The sequence below is a fragment of the Bactrocera neohumeralis genome, chromosome 6 (assembly GCF_024586455.1).
Source record: "Bactrocera neohumeralis isolate Rockhampton chromosome 6, APGP_CSIRO_Bneo_wtdbg2-racon-allhic-juicebox.fasta_v2, whole genome shotgun sequence".
Lineage (NCBI taxonomy): Eukaryota > Metazoa > Arthropoda > Insecta > Diptera > Tephritidae > Bactrocera > Bactrocera neohumeralis.
The window spans coordinates 70,889,907-70,907,184 of NC_065923.1; the positions used below are offsets into that span (position 1 = coordinate 70,889,907).

Consider the following 17,278-nt stretch of genomic DNA (forward strand, 5'->3'; position numbering starts at 1 on the left):
TGTATTGGACATTTTTCCGACAACGCTTTCCGCCGGCATGCCATTGCAGGCGCGTGTATATTTTATTTCTACCGTTATTCACTATCTCAACGTATCATCTTCATGGCGCTCACTGGCCGCGTTGCTTTTTTGGCTATTTTCCTCACAGCCACATGACATTGGCGGTGGCTAAATGGTGTGTGTGTGTGTGTGTTGGTAGCATCAAACTTTGGGTTCTGCTGAATTGCGAAAGTCTGCCTTTGCCTTGCCTGGCTTCGGTTTCAGTGCCCCTGTGGGTTTTGTCGTAATTCTATCAACACATAAAAGTTTATTAAGTTCGATACGGACCATATAGGAAAGGTTCAGCAATAGTTCAATGCGTGCCATGCAACTCTTTGTTTTATTTTAAGAAATTCTTATTCGTATTTTGAAATCACAGACTCTTACGATAAATGTAATCTAAATGTAGATAGTTTTGCTATTATTTTAGGTCGCATATCACGTAAAAGGAAATATATAGGAAAACGACTCTGCTCACTTCAGTTCGAGTGAAAAAAGTAGCAGTTTCCGGTCGTTTGCTTAGATAAATCTCAATACTTCTTACCCGGTTCATCTTTTTCAATAATCCAACTCCGAATTCGAGACCCAAAACGGACTCACCAGTTCCTCTTTTTCGATAATTCGACTCCAAAGTCGACACCCAAAACGGACTTGCCAGGACTAATTGTCCGATTAAGCTTTTATCCTTTTTTTCTTAATACTTTGCGAAACTCGGAACTAATAATATTGCTATGAGGATAGGTTAGGTTAGATGGGCCCCCGGAGGGCATCGCACTTTTGGTAGACTGTGAGGTGCACATACATCCTTTGGATATCAGCAATCAGCAAAACTGAAAGATGAACTTTGCTGAGAGGTAATAGTTTCAGGCAGTCAGCAAACTCATTAAAAACACTGCCCTACTATCGGAGTGGATAGTCACCTACTGCCACTTTAATGCCGACACCTTCCCGTGGAAGACGCTGCAGGGGTCAGAAAGCCCAAAACTGGAGCTGATAGAAAGTTTCCGATAATGTATTTCCTAACCAGCTTTCGCCGCAAGGTTTGATCCATCCGGCAAAAATCGTCCCTCCCTGCCAGTGAATCCCTCTTTCCCATGCCTCCTTCGAAGATATATGAGTAGAGAAGTGAAAGCCAGAGCTAAGCTTGGCCAAGTATTTGAAATGAAATCAAAGTTTACGATGATGCCATAGTACTGAGGCTCGCAGTCATCTAAGTACCAGTACCAGTAAGTACTTTACGAGAGCTTCCTGTCTAGGAATAGTACTGATTACTTCACTTTATCAGCAGCCTGAAGACACGTTCCTCCCTTTAATACTTTAATGATAAATGCGTCTCAGGAATTTAATACTTCCTAAAGAATAATACCAGTTCAGTCTTGTTAGGATTTAAGCAGAATCTGGTATCAATAGCCAAGTTGCTTGCGTTGCTAAGGTACCCCTGTGGTAGCTCATGCACTTCATGCAGAAATTTTCCCTTGACTATGAGAGCCATGTCGTCTATTGCTGCTGCTGTCTCTGATCCAACTGCTGGCGCTGTGTAAAAAGAAGGACGAAGCCAAAAAGGAGAAGTCGGAGTACGAGGAAGACGACGATATAGCTTTCGGCTTATCTTTCTTGGACTTAACTGCTCAACATTAATGGAGACCCCCAAAAACCGGCTACCACATCGTAACCTAACCTAACTTTAAGGATAGACGTGATGAATCTCCAATATTTCCTACTGCCTTCCTCGTCACCCATAGTACTACCAACGTGCAAACCGCCTATATACCAAAATATATGTGAATATATTATAGATATATTTATAGTCTTACAATCACACTTGCCATTCCCAAGGCACCTTAGTTTACTCAGCTCATTTACGCCGTACAGCAGCCAACTTTAAGCGCCTACGCACACATACACCTATACTGACACATATGCCGGCGAATGCCATCAAGTTTGCCGCACCTCATTCGTTTTAACAACCGAAGCAGTAAAAATGTCTTCAGGCCTTTTTTATTACATTCAACTCATCATCTCATCAACAGCAACGGCAAAAAACTGCCATACGAGTGTATAAACAAAAACAACAAAGCCAAAAAACTATAATTTTTCAGCATTTCCATTTGTTTGCTTGTTTTTTGTTTGCCTGGTTATGCTTTGCGCTGTTGTCCTTTAATTTGGTTTTGCTGCACACGCCTGAATGAATTGCTTAAAGCATCCATCGTGGCGGCAGTGTAGCTTGTTTGGAGTTTTTGGGCGTTTCACTGCCAGATTGCTTGAAATTGAACGTTTTTCTGCTGTGACAGTACAATCAAAAGGTGGTACAAATAATTGAACTGACACGTGTCGCCCATGAAAAGGTGCACGCTTGCTTATACGTATTTTGGATAGGGATTAATGGTGGAAGCATTGATGGAAACAGGATTAAACGCTTTGAAAATTTAAAGAGACGAAGAGACATATGATGCTTCAGGGTAAACTGTTTTTATTTTTACCGGATTGGGTCCCACATGGAAGCATATATCATATGATCAGCAACGAGATCTCTCTTATGACATTATGTCTGTTCAAAAATTTATATCACGGCAGTTGTCTTGAGGCTTTATTTGGTTTATTGAGATACTGTAGTCAAGTTTCATGTATTTTTTATCAAGTGTAAGTTTCCATCATAATTCAGTAGCAGACTAGTCAGCGAATATATAATACCCGTTCGTCCCTCCTACTATCATATTAACGAGGTCTGAATGAGAAACAGTACTCTTCCATGTGAAAGAAAAGCTTTATACTAGTGCCTCTACCTTTTTGATTTTAAGATTATTAATATTTATTTATAGATTAAGACACAGAATTTTTTCATGCGAGTGAAGAGTCTTATATCTGCGAATTTTTCGTTTTTGATTTTAGCATTATGATATTAGCACAGCTGCCGAGGAGAGGTCACACTCGCGCATAAATGAAGGAGAAAAGCTTCATGCCATCTTCCAGCGATCTATGTAAGCGATCAATATGACCACTAGTATATTTGAGACCTTAACTAATGGTCATTGAGTATTTAGCAAAAGCTTTTCAGAAGTAAATTTTTCAATCTTGAGCACTAAATAAGGCATTATGAGTGTTACTGGATATAGGAGTATGTATGACTTATATAAAAAGTAAAACGCACCTGTACAAGATATTTTTATTTAAAAAAAATACCATTTTCATATTCTTTTTATACCCTCAAGAGGTCAAGCACGTCTGTAGCAGATATTCTTATTGAAAAATACTATTTTCTTCTTCTTTTTATACCCAAAACAGTGTATATCAAGCTTGCCACGAAGTTCGTAACCCCTAGAAGGCAGTGCTCGAGACCTTATAAAGATATTGATCTAAAATTTCACGTTCTTTTCTCTCCAGGATGCTGCTATTTTGTCGGAACGTGCAATATCGGACCACTATAGCATATAGCTGCCATATAAACTGAGCGATCGGAAGCAAGTTTTTGTATGGGAAACTTTTTCATTTGATGAGATATCTGCTCGAAATTTGGCACAACTAATTATACAAGGTATTGGCATAATCTTTGAAGAAATTGTGCAGATCACACCACTATAGCATATAGCTGCCATATAAACTGAGCGAACGCATTGAAGTCCTTGCGGTTATCACGTCTATTAGAACTTCATAAAACATGTATTCGAGCAAATTAGACTGATTTAAGCAACACTTATGGAACTCAATCTAATCTCACTTAATATTATTCAACCTAACCTAAAAATACCCAAACTACCATAACCTAACTTTCTGATAAGCTCTTAACTTTTACCTTTTGTAATTTAAATTACCCAATAAATGACAACATTTTCACAATATTTGCGCAAATAACAACAACAACAATAATAAATTTGCGTAAATTGCTAATTTCATTGATTTTGTCTAACGATATGGCATATCTTTGAATAATTCATGCAATTTCCAATTTTCATAAATCATTTAACAAAACGGCAATAATATTAAATGATGTGATAAACTGCGCAGCAACAACTACTTAGTATAATGATATGTATAAGCTGTAGCAATGAGTTGGAAAAGAGCACACACATATATCTCTCACACAAACACACACACATACATATACGGCATAAAATTTGCAAAGCTTGTAAGACCTTTAATGCCGTGCGTTCTTCCAACGCCACCTTTATGTTTATGTTGGACAAGAATTTGCACTTTATTGCCACTGGCACGGTCATGGTAATAAGCTCTTTGCCATTTTATATGTGTGTATGCTGTCACAAAATATTGTCTGTTTGTTTGTGCGGCAAATTCCAGGCATAACAATTAACTCATCCATAATATTAGCACTTTTTATGCTTCCTCTCCCGCTGCTGCAACAACAAATACATGTTGCTTCAGCTGCTTGCCGCCACTAAGCTGTTTGGTGTCTTTAGTGCTTTGTGCTTGTTGTTGCCGCTGCTGCTGCACGGCACATTTGTCCTTTTCGCCTATTAATTAAATTGTAAACCACAATGTTTTAATTATTTTGTAAGCCATAGCTGTACATAGAGCGCATAGTAAATGAATGCCACTATGAAACTGTCAATACCTACTTACAAATACATGCACACATACATACATACGCATATGCAATATTTGTGGTGGTGTACTGCGACTACCAACGAGTATCGGCCAAAATCTTCGACCAAAGTAAAGTAAACTCAGGCTTTACTGCTGCATTTAGCTCAAATAAAGTATTTATGGTATATATAGATGTGTGTATCTGTGTATGCGTGGAGTCTATCGCACCAAATTGTGGCTCACTTACACAGTCGAAGCAATTATTCGACAAATATTGGTTGTGAACCAACACTTAAGCAGACGAGGCACACATATGTACATACACATTAGGGTGTGTATAATTACCAAATTGTATTTCTTTTAATTTTTGAAGTTTGCATTTTGGTCCTAAAAATATGATACAACTTAAAGAAGCTCTTAATTTTCAATTTAAACTGTGCCTAAATCATATTTTGCTTGAACCTGTATATTACATTGAAATTTTTAATATTTTTCATACAACAAGTAAAACTAAAACCTTAAAATATCATATTCAAATACAAAATTTAACGCTCTACAAAAAAGCTCTTAATAATTTTTTCCATAAAACCTTTCCTTTAAAAGTTATACGCTGTCAAACTTCTACATCAAACGACCTGAGCATTCATAGAAGTACATTCTACGTTACTCATACGACATGGTGTACTCGAAGACTACAGTACATTTACTACATATTCAGCAAGCGTTTGCAGAGATATAGTATAAGCTTGGTGTAAAAAACGAACACCCTAATATACACATATCCACACAGGCAAGCTAGCTCTCTGCTGCTCAAAAAGGTCCTTTACCTAAATTATTTGTTTATATGTGTGTGTGCATCGCTTGATTGCTGCAAATTTCCTTAACTGTCATTATTAAAATAAAGCACATAACCAGCACAGCCCAATAAACATACACGCATATATACTAGACACTACACTTAAATATGTTGCTACTCAAATATGCTCTCTATAATATTCTCTTTACCTTAACACTAATACAAGCAAACCACATCTGTGTGTTTAGTGCCGTCAACAATACAAACTATGTATGGCCAATACCAATTTGGCTACATTATTTGCTACCAAATTGCAATTACTTTACATTCAGCACACACGCACACATATATACAGTTATGCACATAGTACAAACCCTAATACAATTTGCTTGTATTAAATATGTAATATTGCTATTAACCTTAGTAAACACATTGCCGTGGTATCATTGTTCTTCTGTAGACATTCTCCAGCACATATGTCTGTGTGTGTGTACATGTGTCTACGCAACATATTTATGTGTTTGTATGCCTTAGATTACAAGTAAATTAAGTGCGTCATGTGTTGTAATACTGGCATTTTCCGAATAACTATCAAGTGAGGAATTTGCGTAAGTTATTACGGTGCACAGTGGAACGAATTTGAAGAGAAAGGATTCTATTAGCTGCAGAGACTTAGATAAAATCAAATAAACGAAAACACTTTAATTTCGGCTGCATTACAAATAAAAAAGTTGTTGATACAAAGATAGGATTTTCATGTGTTATAGTGATCTGATCTGAACAATTTCTTCGGAAGTTGCTTCGTTGGCTTTCATAATAATCCATGCCATATTTCGTGTAGATATCTCGACAAATAAAAAAATTTTCCATGCATATGTGTTAGATTTCGATCGTTCAGTTTGTATGGCAAATATATGCTATATAAATCCGATCTGAACAATTTTTTTTTGAAATTGTTGTACTATCTTCGAAATTAATCCGAGCTAAAATTCGTGCAAATATATTGCCAAGTAAAAAAAATTTCTTTACAAAGGCTTGATTTCGAACGATCAGTTTGTGTGGCAGATACATATAGCATATTATAGGTGTTCGATGTCGACCATTCCTACAAATTAGCTTTTCAATAGAAAGAAGTTTACAAAATTTCAAATTGATATCTTAAAAACTGAGGGTCTGGTTCATTTAAGTATATACGGAAAATCAGAATTTTAGTAGAAGAATCAAGCTGATCTGATTATGTCTATAGCTGAGAGAGAATTTCCACTATGAAAGAGTGAACAAAAATCAGTGTTTAGAGGGACGTCTTTAGAACTGAAGACCAGAAGCGTAATGTTATATCTTTTAAAGTTGAGGGTTAGTGTTAGGGTTAAGGATAAGGTTAAGGTTAAGGTTAAGGTTAAGGTTAAGGTTAAGGTTAAGGTTAAGATTACGGGTTGAGATTTAAGTTAGGGTTACGGTTAAGGTTTGAATTAGAGTAGGATTTAAAGTTAAGGTTAAAGTTATGGTTAAGGTTAAAGTTATGGTTAAGGTTAATGTTAAGGTTAATGTTAAGGTTAAGGGTTAAGTTTAAAGTTATGTCTAAGGTTAAGGTTACGGTTAAGGTTAAGTGAGGGTTAAAGTTATGGTTAAAGTAAAGGGTTATGGTTACGGATAAGATTGAATTTAAAGTTAAAGTTAAGGTTAAGGTTCAAGCATAGGATAAGGTTATGGTTAAGGTTCAGGCTTCTTATCGTTAGCACTAATAATACGCACAGTTTCCAATCTAACTTTGTTTACTAACCAAACGGTAAATTGGCATCTACATATGTTTTTTTGAAACTTCGAGGCTTCGTACGTAACATATTCTATAATTCGAGTTATCAGCAAATTTTTCTTAGATTACCATATATTTAGACCGGTTAACTTAGAAAAAGCACCATACGTTAATGCTTCCGTGAGCAAATTGCCTTTGGTTGTAGACACGCTCAATCATTGCTTTATGAGAAACGATAAAAATAGCTATCTATTATCCTTCGAAGATACTTAGGACAGCTAAGAAAGTAAATTAGAACTTTAAATATTTTTTTCTCTAGAGAAACTGTATTAACCTCCATCACACACTTTGGGATTACGATTGCGGTAAATGTAAGGCTTTTATTAGATCAAATATCTCAAGTATTCAAGATATCCTAATATTGTAAAATTGGATGCTAGTTTCTCAGTTTGGATAGCTCAGACTTACATAACCTGCATTGCTCAAATAAAGGTTAATACTGTAGAAAGTGCCTAAAGAACCCTGAGTTTAAAGTGAAATATATTTAAAACCTTTCAAAGATTGTATTTTTTGTTAAGTTTTATCAATTTGAGCCTCTCAATGCAAATTATAAAGTACAAAAGCTTGGTCCAGCATCTATTTTTTTTTTTCGAATCACAGTATGTCATAAACGTTGACTTGGTTGATAAATCTTTATCAAATGCGCTGTACTTGTATTAATAACCTCATTACAAGGTTGTAGCTGAGTCAAAAAATATTAAGAATTTTTTTTGGTTTCTCAAAGTCTTCAGGAAAGACAACTAAATGCCATAAACAACAAAGCAAGTTTGATTGTAAACAGAGAAAACTATGGCATAAAATTATGTCTAAGGGAAAGCTGTACCTTCAATCTCAATGCTTTAGACATCAAAGATGCAAATCAATTCGGCTAATTTCTGTGCGGTATCATAATCTACGTACAGTCAATTAGCGTTAAATAATTAATTGCCTGCACAAATGACTTAAAACACACAAAACACATGCACATACACACAACCTTCTATTACTGCTAACACAGAAAATCGATTTGTCAGTACGACATATACAACTATACTATACAATACAACTACAATTATTGCTTGCTGCAAAGCCAAGTGCATTGTTCAAATTAAATAATGTGGATATTAGAACATTTCTCGGCATTTTCTTGCTCCTATTTTTCTCATGTCAAAACCATTTCCATGTTGAAATGGAAATTGGTCATCAACAACAGCAGCGGTGTCAGCGAGAGCAGCAGAGCCGGCCGGAGAAAGCAGCAAAGGCAGCGGTATGGTCACGTTGCATTGGCTCAACCGCAGAAGAAAAGCAAATTAAGTATTGGAAGGATGTCATTAGCAGCAAGGACATTTTGAGGCGAACCAGCCTTGACTGTTGAAGTAACTGTATACTGACTTGCAAACTGATATAAGTCAGCATATATATAATGTAAATATGTATATCTAATGTTCTATAAAAACTCAGCATTTCGTTAGAATTTCACATTTCCAAGCAATTACTGCGAGTTTTGATATAAATATCCACACTGAGCGCTTACAAAATAATCAACATACACATCAGCAGCTGCATCATCGTTATTATCACTTATGTGGTTATATAAGCTACAAGCAATCACAGGCTATTTTGCTTCCTCTACAGAAATTTGTGAAGTTCAGTCCTTCTTCTAAACGCTACTCTTCTCTAATGTTTTCTGTTTTTTCGTCACTACAACTATGCTTTACTGTTATGCACATTTGCATACGCATTTGCATTTGCCATTAACAAATGTCATTTGCCCATCAATGAGCAAACAAATACGTTCAGCAGTGCAAACCGAGCGTAATATTGACTGAGGTTGTGCGATTGCTTGTGTGCAGCAACGAAATAACTAGTATTATTGTTTATATGTGTATAATTGCACATGTGTGTGTTCAACACTCATTTGTTATATGTCATTTGAGAGATATTGGTGTTGGCAGACGTGGCAGCACTTCAGCAGCAACAGCTCAGATGAGATGAGTTGCACACACTGTTACATGTTGGAGGTAAATACATATGTGCATTTGTTTGGGGGCGTGTCCCTGTTCGAAAGGCAAGTAAATCTGCGTAATTGTTTCCCCAATAAGCAAATAAAAAATTTCATAGTTATCTTGTCAAATAAAAAATCTTTCCATACAAAGACTTGATTCCAAACGTTCAGTTTGTAAGTCAACTATATGATATAGTGGTCCGATAGCGGCAGTTCTTTGTGAAATGAAAATTTACAATTCGATATCTCAACAACTGGGGACTGAGGGTATACACAGGCAGACGGACAATCGACTCAGTCCGACAGGCTGATCATTTATATTCATCTTCCTTACGGTAATGTGAGAGAAAGAGAACCGATTACGTCCATCTAAGAACTGCTTCTTACTTTTTTGCCAAGATATCTTAATTCTTACTTAAGCTGCAATTTGCATGGACGGACCGACGGACAAACAGCCAGACAGTTCCCCGAATTTCAACTCGTCTTACCATCCTGATCATTTATAAATATATAACCCTATACCTATCTTGCTAAGTTTTAGCTGACGAATACAACCGTTAGGTGAACAATACTATTATACTCTATAACAACATGATGCAAGAGTATAAAATGCACCTATGCATAAAATTTCATTCGGATATACCGAAAACTGACGAACGAATTTTTATAATTAAAAAAAATCGCCTTAAAAATCGCCGGGTCGAATCCATAGACTCTTAGGCGAAGTTGCTCAGAATGAGCGTTAGAAAATTTCCGACATACACGACTTTTTAGTAAAAAATCGATTTCAATAATTTGCATACAGAGAAATGTATTATTACTACTTTTTTATAGAACACTACACAATGCACTAAAAATCAGACACGACATAAAGACTCAAGAATCAGAATGACCCTTAAAAAATTTCCGATATAAACCAGTTTTTGGTAAAAAAAAAAAAATCGACCCGCACTAATGTACATATAGACAGGAATGTATTATATGTTTATTATAAAATGATAAACTAATTAAAAACTTCGCCTTAAAAAATCACTGACAGTGACAGATATGTATTATATATGTATTATAAGCTAAGAAAGAATTTTTATAATGAAACTTCGCCTTAAAAAATCACTGGCTCGAATCTATAGACTCTTAGGTGAAGTTGTTCAGAATGACTCTTAGAAAATTTCCGACATAAACTATTTTTTAATAAAAAATCGGCCCGCACTAATGTGTATACAGACAGAAATATATTATAAACAAAACTAATATTTACGTGAATAATAATTTGCTTACAAACTCACCTTATTTAAATATGACTTGGCTATATTACTCCACGCGCTTTTTTATAAGAACACTATACTATGGCACTTAATATCCGACACACGCGACATAAACCAAGAAACCGAACCGAGAATCGCATGAAGAGCCAACGCAATTGTTACATTCATAAATACACTCATATAGACACCCACGAAAAAAACCGAACACGCACTTAAGGAATTTGCACAATAATCGAGGAATTTAACGCACTACGACTTTCACGACACTATTTTTTGCATTTATTAACGATTTGCACTTTAAATTAGATAAAAAACACAATTTCACTCTTAAAACAAATACTTTTCACTAATTTTAATAAATGTTCGCAACATCCACCAAGAATTCATGTGTTCACTTTCATTACCACTTGTAACTAAATATTTTTACTGTTACATTGCATTCCTCAATTGGAGTTTTCCCCTTAATTTCGCATTCCACGATTCTCGAAAATTCAGCACAACTCTTCAATACCTATTATTATATGAATATTTTGAAGGTCAACTTCGAACATTAAAAAATTTGCAACAACAATGCAAAGAATCATAGCATCACTCACTTAAGAATTTTCTCAATGATGAGATGAGCGTGTTTGAAGCTAAACTCTTGGCGCTACTGAGCGCACTTTAGAACTTAAGAGTATTCATAGGATATGAAAACATGATTTTTTTGCATATTTTGAAAGTTTTGCGCAAAAATTGAAATGAAGGATTTTTGTAACACTTGTGTTCGGGGATACAGCCGATTTTGTATCGCATAGTGTTTACTAGAAGTCTCCTAAGCTTTAAATGCGATGTGTGCAAGCTCTGTTTTTGAACATTGAAATGCAAGTGTAACACTTTTCAAAGTAAGAGCGCATAGCTGATGAAGAGAAAATGAAGTTAGCCGAGCTGAAAGCGAAAATTAACTAATATAAATGCAAGGATGCTGGAAGTTTTAGTAAGAGGACAGATTTAAGGTGCGTGTTGGAAAGAAATGTTAAGAGATCAAAATTGAAGAGTTGTTAAGAGTATTCAAAGTGCATTGACTGTCAATGTTATATTACAGTAGAACAACAACTCTTGATTAACTACTTTTATTGATATGCATAATAAGTATGTTGAAGGTCAACTTCGAACATTAAAAAATTTGCAACAACAATGTAAACAATTATAGCGTCACTCTTTAACATTTCTCAATGAAGTGGGAGAGAATAGTATATACATATATAATGGCTTCATAAATTTTTTTTTATATAACTAAGTTAAAGCAGACACCCACAATAGTGTTAAAGCTTTAAAAATAGGGTTTTTGGGATAAATAAAAAATATAAAACTACTATATTTATTATTTTAAAATTTTGAGGTTATATTTATACAAAGCGTAGGAATACATAGTAAAAAAATTAATATTGTTGGAATAACAAACCGAACTCTAGTGTTGCAGTGATTCTGACATTTGAGTGGATGCAATCTAACAAAAAAAATTTAAGAATTTATTTTTGAGATAAGCGTGTTTAAAGTTAAACTCTTGCAGTTGTTTGAATTGAGAGGCTACACTTTAGAACTTAAGGGATTATTCTGGTCTAGTATTTTGAAAAAATCGATTTTTTTTTTTTTTGCATATTTTGAAAGTTTAGATTTTCAAAAATATGACCTTGGAAGGATTTTTCAAAATTCGACTTGTTTTCGGGGATACAGCCGATTTTGTATCGTGGCGTCCGTGTTTACTAGAATTGTCTCCTAAACTTTAAACGCGTTTTTCTCGAAACTACTTTTTTTGAGGTGGTTGACATGATATCTCAAGTTCTACTGAGCCGATTCCTCTGAAAATTTGGTATATATCTTCTTTATACAATGCTCTATCGTGTCTGCTTTGGATTTCCAAAACTTTTGATTTGAAGTATTTTTAAAAAATTCGAAAAGGTAGAAAAAATCGGGTAAATTTTTTTTTTTTTTTTCAAGTCGACGCTATTTTGTTATTTTTCTTTTTTTTGTGAAAATAGTCAACCCGATAACGACATCCTTACTAATGAAGAATCTTCTTGTTTTTTGTGTTTTAGATCTCTACAAGGGTTGAAATCACGTCAACCAGAACGCACCGTTTTATTTGAAGCCCCCACTCCACCGGCCCGTATCTCGAAGAATTTAGGTTTTTTTCTTGCAATTTTTTTTTATATTATTAAAATGCCAATAAAAAACATATAAAAAAATGGATGGTAAAAATCATTTTTCATTTTTTTTTTATCTTAGTTTAAATAATTACTAAAATTCATGCGTCTAGACCAGAATACCCCTTTAAAAACCATCTGAGATATTGATTAAAAATTGTATAATATTATTTTTTTATAGGTATAAGCAATGGAAATATAAAAATATATACATATATCGTCAGCTGAAGTAACAACATAATATCAAAAAAAAGGACATCGCAATCTAGTTTCTTATTGCTTACCATTCACTACTTATATATTACATAATTTTAGTATTGTAAAATTTCAAGCTTTCGCTATCAAATATAACCACTATATAACCAATGTATATATAACTAATATATAACCATTTTATTACCAAAATCCAAATTTTGTGTTAATATGTGTGGTAAAAACCATATATTATAGCTTTTTCTTTCGCCCATAAACTTGTGTAAAGTGATGTTATGTTATTTTGCTTTTTAAGTGACGATATATGCATGTATGTATATATATTCATTAATTTCATACTTCTTAAAAGTAGAACTGTTACATTTTTTTTTTGTTTTTTTTTTTTTTAATTCGTATTAAGATGACTTATAAATGTCATATCACAATAAAATAATACATAAAATTTTAACTTAATGATCCTTTAAGAAAGCTTCAAAATTGAAAAAATTATCATTCTTCGTAAACTAATTACCTATCAAGTTAAAGCCCGGGCGCATACTTTCTCCATAGAAAAGCTCAATATATTAAACCTAATTATTTCCAACTTCAACTACCTTACTACCCCCTTGTTGCTGCCACTGCTGTCAAAACATCATAACGAAATCATGTATAATGAAGTTTTTCAATACCAGAAATGGAAATAGTCAGCCATTGACATGCACACACACATGCACGATGACACACGCAACTAGGTATTTGCGTGTAACAACACATCAAGTCGATATATGTTTGCCAGTACTCATGTTCACCGCAAACACAACAATTTGCAATTTGCTAACGATGCAAGCATTAGCAGAAGACACAAGTGCACCCACACAGCGCTACAAACGCAAACCCACAACACACACATGCACATACATACACTTACGATATCACCATCATCTCCGGCTTAGCCACTCAATCGCACTGTTGGCCTATCTACTTACCAACCACCGCCGCAGCAACCGCACAACAGCATGCTTACAACCATTGTTGCCTTTGCAATCGCATGCCTGCAACTTTTATACCCCCCTGCAGACTGCCTGCGCCAGCTGCGTTGAGTTGCTCTGCGCGCCCTTTGCGCTCGCTTACTCATCAATCTCATTCTTATTATTGGCAAACATTATCGCACTGTCGATATTGCTTTGCTTTGCTTATTTGTTTTTGCAATTGCCACAAATGACACATACACATACATACATATACTAACACACACATTGTCGATGCTTGAAAGCATAAATACTGGCTACTCGTCGGCTGCTCATCATCAACTCGATAGCCAAATAGCATTCACACAACAGCATAACTTCGCACACACACTCACACATATACTCAGTCACATGCGCCGCAACCAATGACAACCGCAAATAATGATTACATTTCCTTTTGTTTGCTTCCACCAACCAACTCCGGCACATGCTGCCACATGGCGTCTATTTTGCTTTTTGACTGAGCATCAAGCGTATTCCTGCATGTCCGAGTGTTTATTAAAAACAAAAGCTGCAACAACAACAACAAAAATAGCGGGCAGTTATGGAAAAAATGGGTGCACGAGACAAAAATCTGCAGCGTCGCAATTGCAGCTTGTCGTCGTGCTTTGTTTAGCTTCGTTTATTAATAGCATTTGGCATTTTGCAATTTTCCACTCACAATTCTTTGTGGCATTGGCGACGGCAAAATATTTTTGCATATCCTGTTATTGTCATTGTCATTGTCATCGTTAGCTTCTTAGTTAGTGCGACGTGCTTATTTGGCAAAAGCTGACTTTTACACATTTGTATACACACGCACACATATATATACATAAACATATACATGCACAATTATTATTTATGCATTTATGTTGTTGTTGGCATACATATGCATAAATATCCTTTTTCCAATTTGCGAATTCTAATTTAGCGCTCGTAAAATCTCAAATCACTCATGTGTGTGTACCTGGCGCTGTAAGCTATCGGATTTGCGCATAAATTAAGTTTTGAAAGATTTCTAAGATATTTGATCCTTTTTGTGATTTTAGATAATTTTTGGTTAATAAATGACTTTTCTTTCTCTCTTGAGTTCAAATGCCATTAGGAGTTGACAATTCAATTTTTATTGCAATCAGCAAAGTGCCGACTATTTAACCCTCTCTGAGACCGAGGTGATCTCTTCTCAGGAATATTCCAGTATTATAAATTTATAATGAAAACAAGATTCTAAATTGAAACGAGAAACCTTACTTTAGCCTTTGTAAAATCAAAAGACTGACCAGTAGCACTGGGAAATATCATAAACACACGGAGAATTCTATCAAATGTATTTTCTAGGAAGACTACTACCTGGCAAGATCAAATATTAATAGTTACTATATGCCTTAAACACTGAATAGACACTTTCAAAGTAAATTGCAACACAATATTCTTGCTATTCTCTTACTATCTGATCAAAAATAACCCGAACTGACAAAAAAACTATGAAAGCTAAGAAAACACATCAAAATTCGACTTCGATTTTCGGAGTAAGCTAGTTTTTGTTTCTTACAAGAGTTATGGAGTTGGGGAAAATATTTGCTTGAGAAAGATAGCTTGAAATCATTTATTATCATAAACTATTAAAATTTCGATGCCACAGGACTTTAACGGTTTAACGGTTTTACGATACCGTCACAGAAAACTTGAAGAAAAATATACTTTCGACAGCGTATCATCCAATCAATTATGAGTTGTGAAGCTTTTCAAATATTTCGTTCATATATATGATAAAATTATTTCTTAAACCAGTTAAGAATTACAGACAAATTTCTTGTTTAATGAAAACGATGCACATTGTGCATTTTCTGCGTTAAGAGCTATGCTAAAATTATAAAATTGGTTGCAATGAGTAATTTCGTATAAGAAAGAGAGAAGTATTCCATGTCTGAGAGAAGGTTCTGATAAAGTTGGGTGTTAGTCTCTTCCTTATCCTTCTATATGTGATATTTATTTGCCTGGAAAGTTTCGATAAATAGAAAATATATTGTAAACCCGCTTTGCTCATTAAAAATGTATATTTGTTTTGAATTTTCGCACTATATTATTTAAAAACTGTTTGAAAAAACTAAAATTAACTTAACCGAACCACAACGGCAAAAAGCAAAACATTAACACATTCAAACACATTCGAACGCGCTTAACCCCATTACGGCCAACACTCGACACCTCTAATACCAACAGAACGCGCACACATACTTAACTTCCTGTCCATCATATTCCCTCGCCGCTGGCAATGCAACTAACTAATATAGTGCAACAGTGGCAATAACAACAATATGAGCAACAATAACAAAAACATTTTGAATTATGCGCGCCAAGAGAATATACACGATTTACCGTTAGTCAGCAGTTTGAGCGTGAACGCTCATTGAAAACCACTACATAGCTGTGGCTGTGTGTGTGTGTGTAACGGTATTGCAGTTTGTATGCGTGCCGTTGAGGCGATGAGCCGTTTTGTTGCCAATCTCAATTGTATTTAACGAAAATTATTTCAACAACATAACACATTGCCTGTGTTGTTGTTATTGTTGTGGTTTTTTGTTGTAACACTCGTATTATTGCATTTGCTGTGATTATTCGTGTAGCAGTGAGTTGTTATTTTTTGTTTTTGTTTCTGTTTTTTTTTCACTTTTTCCATTGCAACTTGTTTTAGTAATTCGTGTTGCTCACAGTTAACTGTTTATTGTTGCAGCTACATGTGGTTGTTGTTGTTGCATGTTGTTGTTGGCATTTGGCCTCAACACTCATTTGTGCCAACTTTCGTTAACCAATCGCAACGGCAAAGTTACAAGAGTTATTACCGAACATGCGATTTTACAATAGCAATAGCAACAAAGCAAACAGAAAACAAAAGCAGTGCTGCCAACAAGCACATACACACACAAATACATATTTAGACTAGTATGAGCAAACACATTCTCTCTCGTGCCACAAATAATATCAACTTCATAGGCAGCAACAGGAACTCCGCCAGCAGCAAAAAAAAAACCTAGTTATGTGGCAACAATGGCTATGGCTTGGCACGCCTTTGGCAGTCTACAGTCTACCAGCATATATATAGATACATGTGTTAAGCTTTTGTTTTAAGCTGCCTAACTGTTGCGAAATAACAATTAGAAGGATGTGGTAAAAGCCAAGCTAGTACAAAGGCGTTCTGTTGGAAATATTATATATGGCGGATATTTCATAAGTGAATACAAAGGTATATTATATTTACATATATATATATGTATATATATCTATAGACTTACATACAGATTAGGTTTAGTAAGGAAGGAGGATAATACCTCTATCTATATCGACGGGTTCAAAATGGGCGGCGGAGTTGGGGCGGACATATACTCCAATGATCTTGACATCACTTTTTCTATCAGTCTATAAACCACAGCCAGCATCTTCCCAACGGAAGTAC

General features: G+C 35.0%; 1 protein-coding gene across 7 annotated transcripts in view; it reads right to left on the reverse strand.

The window, feature by feature from the left end:
• LOC126763544 (CUGBP Elav-like family member 4) overlaps nucleotides 1–17,278 on the reverse strand; it is a 955,905-nt gene that overhangs the window by 872,058 nt on the left and 66,569 nt on the right. The window contains exon 1 of one of the 7 annotated variants that reach the window (XM_050481143.1): nucleotides 10,458–10,756. The exons of the other annotated variants lie outside the window; for them this stretch is intronic. The gene's annotated coding sequence lies outside the window, so the exon portion shown is untranslated. Of the gene's footprint in view, nucleotides 1–10,457; nucleotides 10,757–17,278 lie in introns of those variants that run through there. 7 annotated transcript variants of the gene reach the window in all.